Here is a 14,131-nt window from a genome sequence, read left to right as displayed (position 1 = left end):
TGCCCCCCAATTCACATTGGGTATGATTTTGTTCTGGGTCTTAGATGCCTGATCCCTGATCCCATTGACACTTTATGATCACACAAGCTGGTGTGCTTCTTCCATGAGGGCTTTGTTACTTCTCTGTTAGATGGCTGCTTGTTTACCTTCAAACCCTTAAGACCCTCAGATGCTTTATCTTCTGATAGCCGGGCACCATCAGCTTTATTCAACACATCTGTTTAGTGAACATGTTGGGAAGGTGAGCATCACAAAATGCTGGATTATTAGAACCAAGTGTTCTTATGTTGAGGGAGTACTTGAGTCAAGGCCCAATGTCATCTGCAACCTTAATTCTTAACATATAGATAGAAGTACATAGAACTATTCTCGTTATAAATATATTTACATGTTTACATACCTGTATTTAGACCTCTATACATGTCCTTTGCCTCCTGGTTCTTTCCTCTATTTCCTTTTACTTTCCTCTTATCCCACCATCATGTTCCACCTTCATTTTGTTTTAGTAATTTAGTAATGCTACATTGCCCTGATTAAGCCCCACTAGGCATCCTACACCCTTCTCCCCATTGATTCATTGATTTTAGTTCACTTGTTCCCTTGACACTGGGTTGGTTCCCCTGCCCTCCTTTCCCCCACCTCCCCTACTACCCACAGGAATCATCGGTCCCATTCTTTTTTTTAAATAATTTTATTACCATCTGTCCCATTCTTATCATCTCCAAATTCCTTATCCCACCTAGCTTATCTAGATAGACATGCAGAGACGTTAATAAGCACAAAAACCAGGCAAAGCCAAGCAAAACAATGAAGTCAAAACCAGCACACAAAATAACGAAAGAAAGCCACCGACAAAAACCGAAAAGCCTGTAAATAGTTCAAGGTCTGTTGGCCTTTAGGAATGTTTTCTAGTCGAGTCTGATGGGGTGCCACACTCTGTCTCCAAAGTCTTTTTTTTTTTTTTAAATAATTAAATCATTTTATTGGGGGCTTGTACAACTCATCACAATCCACACATACATCCATTGTGTCAAACACTTTTGTATATTTGTTTCCCTCATCATGCTCAATACATTTGCCTTCTACTTGAGCCCTTGGTATCAGCTCCTCATTTTTCCCCCTTCCTCTCCTTGTTCCCCACTCCCTCTCCAAAGTCTATTTTTGGTATTCCCTGGGGATTTCATCACTTTGCTCTTCTGCTTGCCCTCAGTGTTTCGCCCCAGTGTGGTGGGGTCAGACCGGGTACAGTCCCCACACACTCCGTCTGCAGCGCTGTCCCCTCTAGGGCTATGGGTCAGTGAGGGATATTGTGTCTCCTGGTGGGGCTGGCCGGCCCTGTGGTCCTCTCTGTGCATTGTCTGCTCCGAGCAGGAATATCGTCCTCGGGGCTTGGTGGGCCTGGAGGTGCTCCCCTCCCTCTCCCTCCCTCTTCGTGTCTCCTGTGTGCTCCAATCAGATGTGCCCCTCTCCCCAAGCCGTAGCCCCGTGCTGTCCTCTGAAGTGCCTTCTTCTGAGGGGTGCATGGTGGTGTCTACATAGTTGGACTTAGGGCCAGCCTGGCAGACCTCTCTATTGGTTCCCTCGTACATGCCGGTTTGTTGTATTCACATCTTGGCACATCAAGTTGAAGCCTGGTCTCTCCCTCTCCTGTGAAGATAATAACCAATACCCTCCCCTTGGGTGGGTTAGTGCCCTGCTCCCCCCCTCCCCACCCATGTCTTTTTTTTTTCTTCTTTCTTTCCCTCTCCTATTTAGTTGGCTGCCATATGTATCCCTGGATTGGATTTGGCCCCTGCCATAGTACCTGGACCTCACCCCAGGAATGTATGTATATAGTAGCTTTTCCCCTATGCCCCGTTTTTTAAGCTTACTTTAGCAGACTCATGTACTTGTCCTTTTGTACTTGGTTTACTTCGCTTAGCATGATTTCCTCCAGTTCTTCCCATGTGGCAATGTGCTTCATGCGTTCATTGCTGCTTTTTAGTGATGCGTAGTGCTCCATTGTATGCATGCATCACAGTTTTTTGATCCACTCCCCTTTGATGGGAATTTGTGTTGTTTCCAACTCCTTGCACTTATGAACTGCCGCGATGAACATTGGAGCACAGGTGTCTGGCTGTGATCTGTTTCTTGTCTCTTCTGGGTATGTGCCCAGTGGGGACATTGCTGGGTCGTATGGTAACTCAATTTACATCTGTTTTAGATAATGGCAAGTGGATTTCCATAATGGCTGTACATACCGACCGGTCCACCAGTAACGGACTAGGGTTCCTATCTCACCACAGCCCCTCCAACACTTGTTACTTTCTGATATTTTGAATTGGGCTATCTTTGAGGGTGTTAGGTGCTATCTCATAACTGTTTTAATTTGCATTTCTCTTATGGCTAGTGATCGGGAACATTTTCTCATATGTTTATTGGCCATTCGGATTTCTGCCCTTGTGAAACATCTGTTCAGGTCCTTTGCCCACCTCATTAGTAGGCAGTTAGTTTTTTTTCTTATTGGAAGCTTGCAAAGTATTATAGATTTTAATAATAAGGCCTTTGTCTGATGTGTCCTTGCTAAAAATGTTTTCCCAGTCCTTGGGCTCTCTTATTACTCTCTTGGTGTTCTGTGTACACAGGTGTTTTATCTTCAGTATATCTCACTTGTCAATTTGTGGCTCATCTGTATTTGTGTCCTTCCCTACTTCTGATAGCCTATGTATTCCCTGCGCCAGAGTTCCAAGGTTTGTCCCAATTACCTCCTTGATGACCCTAGTAGTTTGGGATTTTTGCGTCAAGGCCTGTGACCCACCTTGCATTTATTCTTGTACATAGAGTGAGGCAAGTAAGGGTCTTGCTTCATTTTTCTGCAGGTAAATACCCTTTTTTTTTTCCAGCACCACTTGTTGAAGAGGTGCTTCCCATTTGATATTTTTTGGACCCTTATAAAAAATCAGTTGTCTGTATACTGATGATTTATTTCTGGGTTTTCGGTTCTTTGCCATTGGTCTGAGTATCTGTCGTTATACCAGTACCACACTGTTTTGACCACTGTGGCTGTGTAATAGGTGCTAAAGTCAGGTAGAGCAAGCTCTCCCACTTTGTCCTTCTTCTTTGGGAGTTCTCTGCTAATTCTTGGCTTCCTTCCTTCTCCATATGAAGGTGGTAATCAGTTTTTCCAATTCTTTGAAGAAGAATGATGGTATTCGTATTGGAATAGCATTGAATTTATGTAGTGCCTTGGGCAGAACTGACATCTTTACTATATTGTCTTCCAATCCACAAGCATGGAATATTCTTCCATGTGTTGAGGTCACTCTTGGTTTCTTTTAATAGAGTAGTACCATCTCTTGGTTTCTTATAATAGTGTAGAACCATCTTTCATCCCATCTTGGATGCCGTCAATTTTAGGATGCATTGATTAAACTGTATGTCACCCCGTTGTAACACACAGCCTGATTGCACAGTGGTCAAAATGTGAACAAATAGTCCTGGGAGCTCATTGTATACTATCGTTCACGCGGCCCTGGAAACCCAGCCCAGGGACACATACATCTCTGTCCCCTTCTCTGTTGCTAGGCCGCTCCTACTTTGTGTCTCACTTCCCCTCTGCTCTCAGCACCTGACTTAGGTCCTTCCACTAGGTGGCGCCCGGCCCTAGGATGCCTGCAGCAAGAATGGGCTCCCTAGCGTTCCATCTCACCCCTCCTGCTTCCCCATACTCTCTTCCCCAACCCCTTTCCTTCCCTCCCCACCTTTTATTGTTGTTCGCTCAGCACTCTCAGGCCCTAATTCCAGTACGCTGGATCCCTGGAAAGCTCTCAGGCTCCACCTCACCCCAAGTTGACGTGCCACCTGTCCATGTCAGGGACCTCACTCCCTGTAAGGGTGCTGCCCTGGAGGGAGTCCATGCAGTGGGCTCTGGAGGTGAGTCCAACTGGGATTCATCTCTGGCCTTGAATATATGCAAGTTCCTGAGTGGGTAAGCCACTCGAGCTGGATTTTGTGATCCGTGTTTATCAAAGGGTTCTGGCTGATCCCCCAGTACTTCCTGGGCAGTGCCTTCCCCTTCCTCGGCCTATCCTTCCTATCTGCCCTGTGTTCCTCTTAATGAAGAGGGCCGGGCCCAGGCTCCAGGAGAGGCTCCCGGACCCTTCACAGCCTTTGGGAGCAGTGTGCCGCTGTTTCCTGACTACTGGTGACAATGGGAATGAGAACGTCACCCCATGCTATTGACTCACTTGGTGCTTCCCTGCACAGGCCGCTCCTGCCAAGCGGATACTGCTCCACCCTGGACTTGCCCTTCACCTTGTGGCGCCAGTTTCCAGGACCCTTGAGTCTGTCCTCTGCAGAGAGGGGGCCCTGCTGTGTGGCTTTAAGTAAATCTCTGCCCCTCCTGCCCCCTTCCTTTAAGTGAGTTTGTGTCTGATGTTGCTTGAAAGTTTTCTCCACTTGACCTCTCCCCCAGGAGACATGAAAAGAAAGATCAGCCTCACCGCTCACTCACAGTGCAGTCAGCGCGGGGCCTCCGACCACTTTTCCAGTGGCCCCGGAGTTGGCTCGTGGCAGCCTCATGCACATCAGAGTGGAGCTCCGCTCCGTAGGGCTTTCTTTTATTTATCTATTTTTTCTGTAGGGCTTTCAATGGCTGACTTCTCAGGAAAAGAAATCACCAGGCCTTTCTTCTGAGGCCACTCTGAGCAGACCAACCCCCAACCTTTCCGTTAGCAGCCATGTACTTAGACCATTTGCACCCCATGCCCACAGGGATGCCACACACTTTATGCCCTTTGCTGCCCGCCCTCCCACGTGTCCTGGAGCCGGGGAAAGAACCCAGAGCGATGCAGACCTGGGCACTTAACGCCATACAGAGATGCAGGGGAAGGGCAGCTGAGGTGCCTCAAGTGCTCACTGCCCACGCCTGCTCACTGGGCGCCACACACTTTCCTTCTTGGGTCGGCTTACTACTGTTATCCCCTTACCGGGAACCGGAAGCCCAGGGCGGAGACAGAACTAGTCCCAGGTCAGCCCAGCAAATGGGCTCCAGAAGCAGAGCTGAGGACCCTCAGCGTCAGCCCCTGTCGCAGGAAGGGCAAGAGTGCAGGGCGGGGGGAGCGAGTTCAGAGCCCTGAGTCTTGAAGGAATACTTGTGAGAGCCGTGGCCTGGAGGAACTCATTCCTCTCTGGAGACCCAGGGCCTTCTGTAAAGTAGAGATAAAGTCTTAGAAAAACATCAAAACAGGCAAGTCTGTGAGCCCCCCTTTGTCCCGCAAAGAGCTTGTTTTCTTACTCCCTGAGCAGGAGCCGGGCAAGGGAGTGGGCAGGCTGACCAGGGTGGGCAAGTGTCCCTAGTGATTGTTTCCGCCTTTGGTGCACATGAAATCCCCAGGAAAGGAGGGGCCAGGGGAGGACAAGGCCCAAGCCCTACGTCCTTATCTAGAACTTTCCCATCACTCCAGGGCCCTCCAGGGGAAGAGAAACTTCTGGACTGTCAGCACTGAGTTCCAAGCATTCCAGAAGGACCCAGTGAGGGGGAAGTCTGTCATCACTTGACCAGCCAGAGAGGGGCCGGGATGAACTCATGGCACCCTTGCCCCACCCCCACCCTGGGCATCCTCTGGCCTGGCCTGGCCTGGCCCTGATTTCACTGCCCAGGCCCCACCCTTGCCCCAGCCCCAGAGGATCACCAGATTCCACCAGTGAAGGCCAACTGCCCACAGAGGCGGAAAGCAAATGGAATTTCAGACCAGGCAGCCCAGGCTCTGGGCCTAGCACTGCCCCTGAGGCCCCATTCGCTCCTGAAATGAGGAACAGTAGGTGCTCAAGGACCCGACGCCAGTGCTCAAGCCTTAGCTTGGGGTCCAAGTAGCCACGGACTGCTCCGGTCACAAGGAGGGAGCCTGAGAGCCCCGGGTGACTGACGGGTGCGGAGGCTAGCCAGGCGAACCACTCAGGAGAAGGGCTCTGCCGATGTGCTCTTGTGACGATGGTGGCCTAGGAAGCCCTGTGGGGCAGCTCTACCCATCGCGTGGGCTCGGTAACAGGACCTGCGGGGTACCTCTGTTGTTCCCAAGGTTGCTAGGAGTGAGAAGGACCCGAGGGCACCTAACAACCACACAGCACAACAATGACAAACAAGAGCCACCCTGTCTGTCACTGCTGCTTCCTCCAGCTGCTTTCTTCTTCCTGGCCGCTATGAGTCAGAAGTCAACCGGATGGCCAGGGTTTGGAATTTTGTGTTTCTGAGTCTTCTTGACTTCCAGTTCTTTCTTTCTCTAAATTATGCTGGGAGCTCCTTGGCAACACGGACAGGATCTGCTACCGGACTATTCTGGAGGCTCTCGATGAGCCCTCTTCAGTCACCGGTGTCTGCTGGGAGGGGGTCTAACCTCCCAGGGCGTGGTCTGCTCCACTCCGGGGTTGGAGGCACAGTCTTTGGCCTCTCTGGGTGGCCTCTGTGGTTTCCTCTGAAAGCACACACGGTGATTCTTCCCAGAGGTCAGGGGAGGCCAAGAGAGTGGACCGCAGTGCCAGCTCACCTCCCCACCCTCCACCAGAGCGTTTACCTCTTTGACCTGGGACTTCTGTTTTGTTTCCATAGTCCTTTTGGACTATGGCTGCTACACAGTGGACTGACAGATCCAAAGCATACAGGTTGATAAGTTTTAACACATGTGTTGGTGCCCTTGGTGAACATGCTAGCTGAGAGGCTGCAGGCTCAAGTGCACCCAGAGGCACTGCCGAAGAAAGCGCTGGCAATCTGCTTCTGAGAAATCGGCACTCGGAAACAGAGCACTGGTCCACTCGGTCAGACTCAGCCTGACGGATACGCCCATGAACCCATCACACCACCAAGACAGGGAGCATCATCCGCCTCTTTCATAATGTCTATTCCAGCGAATTGTATATCATCTTCCTCAAAATCACTGTAGCTACCTCGCCCACACAAGTTTCCTCATGTCCCTTGTTAAAGCCTCCCAGCCCTTCATCCCTTCTCCTTGTCCCTGGACCTCTGGGCTACTTCCTGTCGCTATAGACCAGACTGCACTAGCTGGAGCTGTCTGTGGAGTAGTCACCATAAGCACTGTTACCTGTCCCCATCATCCTGACTGGTGTTCACCTAGGTCGGCACATGTTCATTCCTTCCTAGTGCAAGCCCATTTCATGGATGGACCCTAATTTAGCCATTGACCAGTTTGGGACATTTGGGTTATTTCAAGAAGTTTATCGATCACAAATAAGCTGCTGTGGACAGTTACTCACCCCAGATTTTATCTCAAGAGGAACTGCCGTGCTGAAAAAACCAGACGCTTTTTAAGTACCGTACCTGGAAACTTTGGCCCAGCCGGGGAACCAGAGGCTGATGCCAAGCATCTGACTCTACCTGCTTGTCTATGAAGCAGGTCCCGTTTTTATTCCGTTGTACAGATGCAACAGCCGCAGCCAGAGGAGTGCATCTATCTGCCCGAGGGCATGTCAGTGGGTGGCACAGGGCCAGGCCTCAGGCCCAAGGCCTGGCTGTCGCTGGGCCCAGACTGGAGGCCAGCACATGCCTGCAGAGGGGAGCAGCGCAGCTTGCTTGGCGCAGCCTGACTCCCCGTGCGGTCGGAGTTTGTATTTGTGTTGGCTCACCTCACCCTCGGAGCACAGGCCACACCCGGCTGCACCTGGAGCTGGGGACAGAGCTCACAGGAAGTGAGTCAGCCATATCAGGAGGGGCTCCTGATCGATCCTAAAAGACGCAGCCCCCTTATGACACAGAACACTCGAGATCAGGCCGGCATGGTCCCCACTCTCTCCAGGAAAACCGAGGAGGCAGGAATTATCTGTTGTCTGTTTCCAGTAAGAGAAAAGGCAACCAGAGCGGCTTCCATGAGAAAAGACAGGGATTACAGGACACCCTTGCCCCGCAAAGTTCCCCATCGGGGAAGTTTTGGTCCAGAGGCTCTGTGGGACCTTCCAGAAGCCACTTCTTCCCGGGCGAGGCCTCCAACCCCCACGCCCCAGCGGTGTCTCCCTCGTGGTCGCAAGGTGGACAGAGCGGTCTCAGAGACCACAGGCGGAGAACGCCGGGGTTGGTAGTTAAGAAAGCCGCGAGCACAGCGCTGCTAAGGGTGTCAGCTTCAGAGCAGAAGTGACCCTCCAGAGGCAAGGGGGCCTGGGCTGTGTGAGGCGTTCGCCCGCTGTGATTATCCTCCCTCCACCGGGACGCAACCGAGCCTGTTTTCGCCAGGCTCATGGTCCTACCAGGGGTCTGTGCTGCATTGATGAGAATGCACTGCCTACTTCAGACAGGCTTCCCCTAGAGCAGCAGCTCTCAACCTGTGGGTCGCGACCCCCTTGGGGGTCAACTGATCCTTTCACAGGGGTCACCCAATTCATAACTACAAAATGACTGTTATGAAGTAGCAACAAAAATAATTTTATGGTTGGGGGGGGGTCACCACAACACGAGGAACTGTATTAAAGGGTTGAGGCATTAGGAAGGTTGAAAACCACTGACCTCGAGGTTAGACGCTAGGATCACCCACTCTGCAGAAGGGGACACAGAGGCAGAAAGATTTCAAGGCTTGCCTGGGGTCATAGGGCCAGAAAGTGATGGAGCCTATATCGAATCCTCCCTGCCTAACATTCGGGGACTTCACCACCCCAGGAGGTCAGTGGTGGCCGGTGTGCAGGAAGCCCAGGGGTGAGTCAGAGAGCCGGTGGGGCAGCCTCCAGGCCTGATAGCGAGAGCTGAGTGGTAGCTGGGGAAGCAGGCTGCTTGGGAGGCCCAGTGGCCAGGAGTGGGCCTGGGGCCAGGCCAGCTGGCAGGCCCAGTCAAGCCTGCAACATGAGCCCAGGAACCAACAGCCCACCCACCACGTGCCTCTCGGGTTCCAGGTCTCCCGCCCAGGCCCCTACAGGAGCCGCACTGCAAATTCAGGTTCTATGGGCAGCACTGGCTCACAGGACAGCTCAGCAAGCCACAGGTATTCCCAGGCCGGAGACGCCCGCAGAGTTGTGAGCCCAATGCCCCCTTTTGCAGACAGGGAAACCGACCAGCCATGTTTGCTTTTCTGTTTCATTCACGACCTCATCCCCCTTGCCCAGGCCCCTGCACATCCATGCCAGGCAGTATAAGGGACAAGTCCCTGGAAAAATACATCATGCTTGCTAGAGAGCCGGCGACATGGAAGGCCCTCAACAAGACGGCGGCACCAACGGGACATGAGTTGGGAGGAGGGCGCAGGACTGGGCAGCGTTTCGTTCTATCACACACACGGGGTCCGAGCCGACTCGACCGCACCTAACAGCAGCTTCTCAATAAGTCCTTGTGGACGGAAAGCAGGACTTGGTGGCTGCCAGCCCCAAGGCCGTTAGCACTGCACAACAAACAGTCACATACGAGAGAGCTGGCTGTCAGAGCAGGTCCCGGCCCCTTTGGCCCTCATTTGCCCAAAGGTAGCCTGGCAGTGAGCTTGCCTGCAGCCAGGGATGCGCCTCCCCAGGGATTCGCGACTCTCAGAGCATTTAATACAGCTTCTCCCACACCGCCTCCCTATCTGTGTCAGGTTACCCAATAAGTAAGGTAAACACAGGTTCACTTGTGCTTACTTATCTGTAGTGATCAGTTTCAGCATGGCTTATTGGGTAATGTGTCTGCTGCACCTGCAAGACTTATGAATAGACGAGGGGGTGGGCGGTTACTAGCAAGAACCTTGTTCAACCCAGGGCAGAAACTCAGCCACACCTCTCCAGGGGTCAGAAGCGAGGACCAGAAAACCTGTCCCATAGCATTATCGGCCAGGACTCCCTGCCATCTGTTCTCACGGCCGCCACCTTCCCCCCTTTCTGCTCACAAGCACTCTCGGGGCTCCCAGCTAAGAGTCAGCTGTATGGGGCGTCTTGATTGAAGCCCACCACAGAGGCTGGGGGTCACAAATTCTCAGGACAATGAACCCGATTGGCTAGCTAGGGGTGGCAGTCAGCCCTGTTCAAGGGCCACCCCCAGGGATGTGGGCACCACCTTTGAGTGAAGGCTGAATGAAGGTGGGGACCTTCTGGAAGAAGTGGGCGGCTTCTCATAGTCCCCATATGTAGTCTAACGCCTTCTCAACCCCATCTTCCCAGACACGAAGTCTTGACTATCGTCGACTGTCTCCTGTGATGGGGCCCTCGCTACCCACACAAACACAATACCATCCTTTGTCCCTCATTACTCATGAGCCTTTGAGGGCTCTGAAGTCATCCCTTCCTCGGAATTAGTCACTGCTCATTTGCTCATGTCTGTCCCTCAGTAGTTAAGCAAGAGCAAGTCATTGAGACATCTGTTCCTTGATCTACCCCTTTTTTTTCCCCTTCCTTCTAGAGGGAGGTGGTGCTAGAAGCAATTTTTTTAAACCTTGTAAATCCAAAGCCCGTGAAAGAGAGACGCTGGTTGGTTCTCCCAGTCACCAAGTTGTCAAGGCTGCTCCTGTTGGTCTGAGCATTCACACCAGCACCCCGTTGGCTGTCAGCTGACCTATAGAATGTCAGCCTGCGGCTCCGAGGCTAGCCATCCCTAGAGAGAAACCACTGAGCCAATTCTGACTGTCCTCTGAGCTGGGGTCATTTCCCTGCCCTCCTTTGCTGGTTCCTGGTCTACGAAGGCCCATTCTTCGCTTTCCTTGGGTTTCCCCATGTGTTTCCGGCCAGTTAGCAGTTTGGGACCCAGCTCTGTTCTAAGGGATGACCCCTTGTACTGAGTCCCTTCCCTCGTCGAGCTTCGGTTTCCCTTGGTGGACAGCAGGGCTGCGGATGCCTGCTTAAGGAGCCCTGGAGGTGCAGTGGTTGAGCACTTGACTGCTAAGCAAGCGGCCGGTGGTTTGAAGCCAGCAGCCATTCTTTGGGAGGAAGATGAGCAGTCTGTCTGCAGCCATAAAGATTGCAGCCAAGAGACCCGGGGAGCCAGTTCTGCCCTCCCCGGCAGGGTCCCTATGAGTTGGTGTGGACCCGACAGCAACAGGGAGATGCCCGCTTGGCAGGTTTGTCCAGAGGATGAAAGGAGACAGTGCAGGTGCCAGGTCTTGTCACAGAGTGAGCCCTAGGCACGCCAGGTCTCTCTTTCCTCTGGCTCCAGCCCTTACACACAGCTGTCTGGAGACCAGAGGCAGCATTGGCCTAGGTGGGAGAGAAATCCTGAGTTCGGAAGGTCAGGCTGGCGTCTAACGTGCTGTGTGATTTAGAGCAATCCCCTTTCCTTCTGGGGAACTCAGATCCCCCCCAGGCCAGTGTTTCCAAAGCTCACTGCCATCCAGTCGATTCTGACTCACAGCGACCCTATAGGACAGGGGAGAACCGCTCCTGTGGGCTTCTGAGACTGTCACGCTTTATGGCAGTAGAAAGCCACATCTTTGTCCCACGGAGCGGTTGGTGGTTTCGAACTGATGGCCTTGTGCTTAACAGCCCAACATGAAACCCACGATACCACCAGGGCTCCTTCTCTGCCAACTGAGGACCAAACCAAAAGAGCATTTCCCCAACTGCAGAGCCAGTGTTAACAGCTCCTCACTGAACGGGAAGGTCTTTCATTGCCTCGGGTCAAACACGCGGGGAGGATGTACAGATTGACTAGGGGAAAGGAAACCCGTTCCAAGGATTTCTAGAGAGATCGGAAGGTGCGGTGGTTGTCAGACAAGGCCCACACCAGCTTGGCTGTTCCTACATGAAGAGGTGAGATTCCATACGCCCGCCTTGCTTTTGGATGCTCTAACCACTTGACCAATTGAACATCAACTTCAGCCCTGGGTCTTACTAAACTGATAGGCTCCACTTCTTGTTGCTGGGGACATTTGCCCTTGGAAGCCAGCCGCCGTGCTGTGAGAGGCTCGGGACCATGGCAAGGACATGTGTACGCATTCTGGCCAGCTGAGATCCCAGTTGACAGCCAGTGGTAAGGGAAGAAACCTCCTCTATGACTCAGTCCCATTCCTCAACTGACTGTAATCACATGACAAACTCTGAGAGAAAACCACCTAGCGGAGTCCAGTCAAGCCCCGGATCCATGAGAGAGCAGAATATAATGATTGCTATTATTTAAAGCCTTTACATTCTGGTTGGTGCATCTTGCAGCATTCGTTAAACCTGTACACGAGATACGCTCTGAGGCCCATCCCAGAGGGTTAGGAGATCTAAGCCAATTTTGCACGAAACTCTGGTCTGGTGCCTTTCCGTGTGTGTGTGTGTGTGTGTGTGTGTGTGTGTGTGTGTGTGTGTGTAAGAGAGAGGGGAGAGGAAGGTGAGATGAATCAAAAGTCCCTGGCGTGGGCAGCTGTCCTTGGTGAAGGCATGAGCTGTGAGCGGAAGTCGGGAAGCGAGAAGGAAGAGGGGCAGGGCTGGTTAGGAACTCATGAGGGTACCCACAGAGTATCTTCTGTAAATATCAGAACTGGCTGAGAGATTAATTTTAAAAAGAGGAATTTTTTTACTCATGTTATTGGGGGCTCATACAGCTCTTATCACAATCCACCCATCCATCCATTGTGTCAAGCACATTTGTACATTTGTTGCCCTCATCATTCTCAAAACATTTGCTTTCTCCTTGACCCCATGTCCTCTGTCACCGGCTGAGACTCCTTAAAAAAACAAACCACAGCTCCTCCTTTTATCCCTTCCCTCCCCAGTCCCCTCCCTCAGGAACCCTTGATAATTTGTAAATTATTATTATTTTGTCACTGTGTGACGTAAAAGAGGAATTCTTGCTGGGAGCTTTAGTCCAAGATCCTAAAGCAGAGGTTTGAGGCGTCTGAAGCCCTAACCTCATTCATGCATCATTCACTTACTGAGTCTGCCAATCAGAAAAATATAGAACCCAAGCTCGCTGCCACTGAGTCAGTTTGGACCCGGAGGGATCATGGAGGGAAGAGTAGAAGTATCCCTTGGGTTTTCAAGACTTTGCATCTTTTTTTAGTTGTCCTTGTTTTTGAGACTTTACATCTTTATAAGAGTAGACAATTTCACCGTTCTCCTCTGCACCAGCTGGTGGGCTCAAACTCCTGACCTCGTGGTTAGCAGCTCACTGCGTCACCTGAGCTCCTGGCAGAAGGGTGTAATTGTGTGTAAAAGACCAGTTTCTGGAGTCAGATTGCCTTCTGAAGGGCTTTGAGATCTTAGGCCAGTGACTTAATCTCTCCGGCCTCGGTTTCCTTGTCTCTGGAATGGGGAGGGTACTAGCGACCTGATTGCATTCATGGGACACTCTTAAGCAGGGCTCAGAACATAGCCCATGTGGCATGCTAGCTATTGATATTCAGCCTCTGCTTCTGAGAATGTCAGTGCCAACCCTCCTGCTGGGTACTGAGGTCCCCCCCCCCCCACAATGAGCAGACAGCCACAGCCCCTGCCTCTTGAAGCTGACATTAGAGTTCTTACTCAGCACTTAGCATTGTGGTTGTGCATTGGGCTGCAAACCTCAAGGTCAGCAGTTTGAAACTCCCAGCTACCCCTCAGGAGAAAGAGGAGGCTTTCTACTCCTGCAAACATTTACAATCTCAGAAGCCCACAGGGGCAGTTCTACTGTGTCCTATAGGGTTGCTATGAGTTGCTATCAACTCGGTGGCCATGATGTTGGTTTGGTGAGAGTCTCATTTGGTCCTCAGGAAGGTCCCATGAGGTTGGCACAAGGGTGGCCTTATCGGCATTGGACAGAAGTAGAAACGGAGGCCCTTAGAGGGGAAGGGACGGCCTCTTTGCACAGCGTCTCTGTCTGATGTCACAATTCAGTGCACGCCTTCAGCAAGGCACTGCTACATGAGTGGCCAAATGCCCATGTCCTCTGTCACCGGCTGAGACTCCTTAAAAACAAACCACACTTAACTGCCACCGAGTCCGTTCTGACTCACGGCGCCTCTGTAGGCGAGCAGAACTGGCCCTGTGGGTTTCCCAGATGGTGCATTTTATTGACGGAGACAGCTCGCCTTTCTCGTGGGTTTAACAAGTCCCAGGGCTCTCTGATGGGAGCAGCCTGGAGTAGGGTTCTCCACCACTCTCTGTGGGGAGTGTTTCTGGAGTCCGTGACCTCACCACAGCACCCAGCTGCCCCTGTCCGTGTCTGTCTCCTGGGACAGAGTGGGTGTGACAGCACCAACCCCCACCCAACCCCATCTGTAGGGAGGCCCGAGATGCT

Source organism: Echinops telfairi, unplaced genomic scaffold (genome assembly GCF_000313985.2).
Source record: "Echinops telfairi isolate 266 unplaced genomic scaffold, ASM31398v2 ScPeMD7_7457;HRSCAF=8495, whole genome shotgun sequence".
Classification (NCBI taxonomy): domain Eukaryota; kingdom Metazoa; phylum Chordata; class Mammalia; order Afrosoricida; family Tenrecidae; genus Echinops; species Echinops telfairi.
Note: the sequence above shows the minus strand (reverse complement) of the source record.